Source organism: Megascapheus bottae, chromosome 13 (genome assembly GCF_031878675.1).
Source record: "Megascapheus bottae isolate mThoBot1 chromosome 13, mThoBot2.hap1, whole genome shotgun sequence".
Lineage (NCBI taxonomy): Eukaryota > Metazoa > Chordata > Mammalia > Rodentia > Geomyidae > Megascapheus > Megascapheus bottae.
The window spans coordinates 4,516,097-4,524,132 of NC_143521.1; the positions used below are offsets into that span (position 1 = coordinate 4,516,097).

Sequence of the window (8,036 nt, forward strand, 5' to 3'; positions counted from 1 at the left end):
TCTTGAGTTCCCTGTAGATACTGGATATTAAGCATTTTTCAGATGTATTGTTGGTGAATATCTTTTCCCAGTTGGTTGGCTGTCTCTCTACTTTTGCGACTATGTTTTTATCTGTACAGAAACTTTTTATTTTTAGGTAGTCCCATTTATCCAGTCTCTCTCCAATCTATTGTGACCCTGGGATTCTGTTCAGGAATCTTTTGCCTGTGCCTATGAATTCCAGTGTCTCTCCTACTTTATCATGTAACAGTTTCACGGATTCCGGTCTGACGTTGAGGTCTTTGATCCACTTTGAGTTCATGCTTGTGCATGGCGAAAGGCTAGGGTCAATTTTTAGTTTCCTGCATGTGGCTGCCCAGTTTTGCCAGAACCAATAATTGAATAGACTGTGTTTATTCCACTGTATATCTTTGGCTCCTTTGTCAAATACAAGTTGCCTATAGGTATGTGGTTCTATTTCTGGGGCTTCTATTCTGTTCCACTGATCTTCTGGTCTGTTTTTGTGCCAATACCAAGCAGTTTTTGTTATTATGGCTGTATAGTAGAGTTTGAAGTGTGGTATTGTAATACCACCAGCATTGCTCTTTTTGCCTAGAATTGTTTTGGCTATTCTAGGTCTTTTCTTGTTCCATATGAACCTTTGGATTGTATCTTCTATTTCAGTAAAGAATGTATTTGGGATTTTGATGGGGATTGCATTGAATTTGCATATCAATTTTGACAGTATAGCCATTTTCACTATGTTGGTTCTCCCATGAGCATGGGATGTCTTTCCATTTCCTAGTGTCCTCTTTAATTTCTTTCATTAGGGTTTTATAGTTTTCATTGAATAATTCCTTTACATCTTTGGTTAAGTATATTCCTAAGTATTTTATTCTCTTGGGGGCTATTGCGAATGGGATCATTTTCTTGATTTGGCCTTCTGTTTTTGTATTGTTGGTGTACAAGAAGGCTACTGACTTCTGAAGGTTAATTTTGTATCCTGCCATTTTGCTAAAGTAGTTTATTAATTCTAGAAGTTTGGGAGTGGAGTTTGTTGGGTCACTCAAGTAGAGGATCATGTCATCTGCAAATAGGGATAGTTTAATTTCTTCTTTCCCTATGTGGATCCCTTTGAGGTCCTTCTCTTGCCTTATTTCTCTGGCTAAGGGTTCCAGCACTATATTAAAGAGAAGTGGAAAAAGTGGGCATTCCTGTCTAGTTCCTGATTTTAAGGTGAATGGTTCCAGTCTTTCACCATTTAGTATAATACTGGCTGTAGGTTTTTCATATGTGGCTTTAACTATTTTAAGGAATGTACCTCTTATTCCTATTTTTTCTAGTGCTTTCAACATGAGTGGATGTTGTATTTTGTCAAATGCCTTCTCCGCATTATCATATGATTCTTATCCTTAGCTCTATTGATGTGATGTATTACATTGATTGATTTGTGAATGTTAAACCAGCCTTGCATCTGTGGGATGAAGCTTACTTGATCGTAGTGTATGATTTTTTTAATTTGTTTCTGGATTCTGTTGGCTAATATTTTATTGAGGAGTTTTGCGTCTGTGTTCATTAGAGTATAAAAGTGTTTTCGAATATATTTGTTCATTTAAAAATGCTTCAATTTGAATTATGAATCACTATAGCTGTACTCATTACTGGATGTACATGAACATTTTCCCCATGAAATCTGATGCTCTATCTCCTTCTCTTTTTTGCAGGAGGAAGGGCGTGTGATTTGGTCATAGCATTTGAAGTCATGGCCTGAGTTGTCCCTGAGCTTGTTTGATCAAGGCTATGATTCTACCATAGTGCCAATTACAGTTCTCTGGCGGTTAATTGGTGATATGAGTATCAAGGTCTTTCCTTGAGACTAAAGCCTTTCCTAGCTGGCTTTGAACCACAATCCTCAGATCTCAGCCTCTTGTAGGTAGCTAGGATTATAGGTGTGAGCCACCTATAAGCCACCTATAAGCATCTTTCTTTAAATCTACAATCTCAATTGAGAACAAATTAAATATGACAGTGACAGGTTTTTTTTTTTTTTTTTTTAGCAATAGTTAAAAACACGGAAAGCATTGGGGAGTTTGACTTAGAGGTAGAGTGCTTGCCTAGCATGCATAAAGACCGGGATTCGATTCCTTGGTACCACATACATAGAAAAAAAAAGCCAGAAGTGGTGCTGTGGTTCAAGTGGTAGAGCTCTAGCCTTGAGAAAGCTGAAGGACAGTGCTCAGGCCCTGAGTTCAAGGCCCAGGACTGGCAAAAACAAAAATGACAAAAAACCCACACATGTCAGTAAATAAATAATCTTACAAATGACAAGGTGGAGACCAAATGGGGAGGAGAGAACCTCAGACTTGGGGCCAAATTTAATGGTGTCCTCAAATCTCATATTTATAGTAAATAATTTCCTAATTAGACAAAATTAAGCAATTTTTTATAATTAGCCAAGTATTGAATTATAATGAAAACAGTCTCTATCAGTTGAAAGCACTGAATCAAACATAAGACCAAGGAGAAAATGGGGAGTTAGAACAATTTAGAGAAAAACTGGTTAACACTAGGGCAGATATAGAACTTTTAATATATGTATAATCCAAGAAACCACAAAATTAATATCTATCACTAGAATTAATTTTTAGAAATAGAAAATAAAGAGTTATGAAATATTTTATTAAAATATAAAAAGAAAATATAATATTGCATTGAAGCAGAAAATAACAAAAATGAATAATCATCATTTATCAGCTTACTAAATTCATTGTTAATGTTTTTTGCTAACCTTGATCTGTAATAAATAACCTGAGATATATGCTAGAAATACTAACTGGCTGAAAGACAATAAAATCCTCAGGAATGCCAAACGAAACACTTTATTCATTCATTCCTTTACTTATTTATTCATTTTTAAGGCTAAGAATTCTCATTTGGTATCCCATTTCTGCAGATCGATATCATAAGAATTTAAGAATGTTGCAGTATTTTCAAGAGACCTACAGAAAAGAAGTATGAGCTAGCTAAAGATTTTATGTGTACCTCACTCAAATTCCTTCAAATGCAAAGGGTACTGAAGAAAGCTGTTTAATGTACAATAACTCAAAACATATTTATTCCTTCTGAAAATCTACAAAAAGATGAGACACACCCTTCTAAGGAATGACTAATACAAGTGGCAAAAATTTAATATATCTAATTATAGAACAAAAATTAAGAGAATTGGAGATATAAGTGAAAGAATGATAGATAAATATTACTCTGTTGGCTGATTCTCTGAAAGATTAATGCCGCTCATTTGAGCCTATGGTTGTGGATACAGTTCTTCTTAGTGTTAGAAAATGGACTAAGTTGCAGCCATATTGGAGTGCTCTTGGTTTGCTGGGATTTGGAGACCAATTTTCACCTGGTGTTTTAGCAAACTATCTCTTCAACACTGTCTTAAATAAACCATTTGGGAAACCGTGTGATAACCATGGCTGTCACCATATAACCTTCGCACATAGAAAGTGTGATTCCACTTTATTATCACAAGTCCACTGACATTGAAGTGTCATGTTCCTGTCATATTTTTTTTCTACTGGAAAACCAGCTATACTTAAAACAGAGACTAGATTGTGCTTAAGTAAAGTGAGGAGATTAACTGTCTATATGTCCATGTTGCTTAGTATAGATACATTGTCCACAGGAAAAATAATGTTTTTTATATATTTGGAATAATACCTTATATTTTCTTTGATTATAAATGTTTTCTATCAATGATTTCCCTCATTTTTCATAATCAGTAGAAACCTTGGGCTCTCCTAGCAGGGATTTACAATAGAGCAAAACCTAGATACATAAGGCTATATAGAATGACGCTAAATGAAAGGATCTCCAGGATATAGAAACAAAAGCCATATAATGAGTTATTGTTGTCCTTAACGTACTATGTTATCTCTCAAAAGAATGTTTTCTAGTTAAAATACTGAAACAAGAATTTATTTGTGATACACAATTTCAATAATGTAGGGTTTTGGTCTGGTGGTGACTTATAAAATAAATTTGTGTTAGAGACTAGGAATGTTGCATCTATTTGATAATATAGGGATTTAGATAATTTTCTCTACCTTAAACCTTCCATTTTTTTTAAATTCTTAAGTTCAGGGAGAAATTTCTTATTACAGAAATGTTTGTAGCCAGGTAAATGGGTGTACTCAGGCTGGGAAAGAGATGATTTTTTTCTGTGTATATAATGTTATAGAAACTGGGGCTAGAATCATAAGAAATTGAACTATTGGACTGAAAAAAGGTAGTAACGTGTGGGAACATAGGGATCTTTCTCCACCTTTATCTCTGAATTCAGATGGAGCTATGGTCTTTTCCTAGGAGGCTGGTATATCTAATAAGTGATTTAGAAGTAAAATAGTCAACAATGCTTATCCCCTGAACCAGGATGAATCTGAAGCCATCTCAGCCTCCAGGTTCAGACCAGGAAATGTCAGTCCAAGGGCTTCTCTGAAAGCCAAATTTCCTAGAGTGTCTTTCAAACATTCTCCTCCTTCCAGTTATGGACATGTTGAAAGATTATTTTATGTCCTTTTATAAAAGTAGGCACAATCCATCATCATGATGACATTTTCCTGTTTTCTAGATTTTTTTTGTTTTATTGGCTTATTTATCAGATTTAGATCTACGCTCCATGAAAAGTTAATTGTGGTAACGTACAAGGGCCTGATTTTCTTTATCCATCTTGACTAGTACCAGAAAGTGAAGAGATCATTGAATATTTATTTTACTGTACTAAGTGGTCTTTTGTGCTGTATTAAAAATGTCAAGCAAAACTCTTTGCCATATGCTGTGATTTTACTAGACAAATTAGTGCACTGTGTATGATGCTAGTGAAGATGGCGTGTTGAAAATGAATAAAAAAAGGATTAATCAAGATCTGTAAGAAATCTGCATATTTTTGTTTTGGTAATATTCTTTGATCTACCTTGGAACATAAATACTTCTGTCAAATTTATACTAAATTAGTGGATATGCTCTAGATATTTGGCTTTTCCTTAATAATAGGTCATGTCCTTGTATTTCTGTTACAGAATGAGAGAATGTACTAGACTGATATATGTCAATAGTGTGTGTTTGTGTCTTTGTGTCTTTGTGTGATTGTGTGTGTATGTAGGTGCCTTAGAAGATAATGTGAAAAAAGTGTTCAAGATAGAATGATTATGCTCCTGTTGAGATAAAAATGGCAGCTTGAATTAAACATTTATGGCAGTGAAGACATTATCCTAAATTATATCCACATTGACAGTTTGATGAATGTCAGTAGATATTAATATTAGTAATTCTCATATTTTGTTCATTTATTTTTGTTTGTTTTTGGTCTATACTGGGGTTTGAACTTAGGGCCTCACACTTGCTAGACTGGTTACAACTGGTTATAACCACTTGAGTTACAACTTCAGCCTGGCACAGTTCTCCAGATCTCAGAATAGTTAAACTTAAAGACTTAACTTAAGGGCATATAATTTCTATTCCTATAAGTGCAGCACATAAATAAAGCCTACCTGATACATTATTTTGCAATATTTTATGGAAAAATCTAGAATTATATTTTCTTGTTTGTTTATTCATTTGTTTGTTTGATGGGGTTGCCTAGCTTGGCTTCACATTCTCAAGCTTAAGTGACCCTCCTACTTCAGCCATCTGAGTAGTGATGTCTCTAATTGTGTAATATCTTATCTAGTTTCAGAATAATTTAGAATAATTCTTAATTTAATAAAGATAATAAATTTGTTAAAATGCTTGCAAACACAGAGAAAATTAATGACTCACTGCACAAGTCATATTAACTAGCGAACTTTTAAAAATGATGACATTAAAAATAACCCTGGTATTTCGATTTAGTGTGTTTGTATTGTGACTTTCCAGGCTCTTGCATTGATGCTGTACATGTGACACTGATTGTGAAATCATTTATCTTGCATTCCATAGCTATTGATAGTCCTCTTTCTTCACTCAAGATATTAAAGAATAAGGAAAACTGCATTTTCCAGCCTTGAAAAGTATTTGAAATCTTCATATATTTTGAATTAATTTTTCAAAATTCAGAACCATTTTTGTTTTTGTCACAATGAAGATTTTGTTTCATTTATTTTCATATTTTTGTTTTGTACACTGTCCACAAAATATACAGCTAAAATGCCACGGTAAATCCAACAAGCACATTTTCTATTTGTGTGGCACTGGAGCCTCTTTCTGTTTGAGCATCTAATTCTGCACCTACAACTTTGGTAACATGCACATCTTTCTCAGAAGTAATATCAGAGTTAATATCCCACCCTCTGCCAGATGAGACCCATTATGATAAGCTCCAAACATATTTTCTGTTGTCTAACACAATAACACTTTCTGTGTAGTACTTTGTTAGGAGACCCAGGCATACATATAATGTTTATTGGCCAATAGGTAGATTTTAAAATTTAGCAGATGTATATACTTTTAAAACAGTTCTTAAACATAAAAATTTCCATCTCAATAATAGTAATAATAGTTCATCAATTTAAAAAATGTGTTTCTCAAAATGTCTCTAAGTGAAATGGGAAAGTATATTTCCAAAGTTGGATATTATTAAACCAAGCCTGAGGGACAACTATGATGATGTTGTAAACTCACTTTAATGCTTTCATTCTAATTGTCACCTCTTCTGAAAAACCCTAAGCACTATCATAGAAATGATGAAGTAGCTAAGGGTACCTCAAAGTAAGTTAATTCAAGAGAACAGAATTGTGCTACCCAGTGGGTTTGTGCAGCACACACTCAGATAATAATGTCAATATTAAAGGAAATGAAAGTGTCACAGTGAATATGAGCAAAGCAGATGTTGTTCAATATGTGATACTAATGGGAAAAATTAAGGAGAAAAGATCCATCCAAATGAGGCTAAACTTAAAAGCATTGCAACCAAAAGTCCAATTAAAGAAGTGCTTACTAAAGGCAAACTGGGTCCAATAGATAGATAACTACACTTCCTCTTGATTGTAAAGAAAAATGCTCATTGCTAATGCTTATAACTTGGGACAGGGGCTAGATAGCACTTTCTGAGGAAACACATATAAAAGCAAAACTGGAAGGGCTAGGTTACAAGACAGTTATCCAAAACAAATGCTTAGATTACAGAGTAGAAGAATTATGTTCATCTGGTGACTCCAGACAAGAGACCAAAACAGATCGAAGTCAATTTGTGTATTCAAGATCACACAAAGTTAGCTTTTAAAACTCCAAAACCAGGGGACGGGAGTTTGGCCTATTGGTAGAGTGCTTGCCTAGCATGTTCAAAAACCCGGGTTCAATTCCTTGGTACCACATACAGAGAAAAAAGCCCCAAGTTGTGCTGAGGCTCAAGTGGTAGAGCTCTAAGCCTTGAGAAAGTTCAAGGGCAGTGCTCAGGCCCTGAGCGGAAGCCCAAAACCATATCAAGTTCTTTTTCTTATTTTCTATTCTTCAATGCTGTGACTTGTATTAAATCTTTACTTGTAATTAAAATCTGGAGTGCTCAGTTCGGCAGAACATATACTAAAGTTGGAATGACACAGAGAAAATCAGCATGGCCCTATGCAAGGATGACATACCAATTTGTGAACAGTTCCATATTTTCCCCTCTATATATTACAATAAAAGAAAATCTGGAGATTCAGCTCTGACTTGAATTCAAATTGTTTTAAAGTTTATCTAGATTTTGCTATTTCTGAATACGTTTAGGTGAAAATTGAAGAAAATTGAAATAGTTAGCTAATTTGATATACCTCTTACTGTACCTAGATTACAAAGTGAACTTTCTTGTAGGAAAAACAAATATATTAAAGTTTCATATTATCTAAAGCTTCAAGCATACCTATAGGTCTTGAAGTATATTCTCCACTGACAAAAGTATACTTTTATAATTAAATTCTATGTAAATTTAAAAATAGTAACAACATAAATAAAGCTGTAATGTATTTAGCACAATAAAAACATAATAATGTATAAGTTCAATGGAAAGTGAGGAAAACTAAAAATGATCCAGAAAAACA

General features: G+C 34.0%; 1 non-coding gene across 1 annotated transcript; it reads left to right on the forward strand.

The window, feature by feature from the left end:
- Positions 1–7,515: 7,515 nt before the first annotated feature.
- Positions 7,516–7,621, forward strand: LOC150055441 (U6 spliceosomal RNA). The gene has a single exon (XR_016537523.1). It is a non-coding gene; the product is annotated as a U6 spliceosomal RNA (small nuclear RNA).
- The last annotated feature ends 415 nt before the right edge of the window (positions 7,622–8,036 follow it).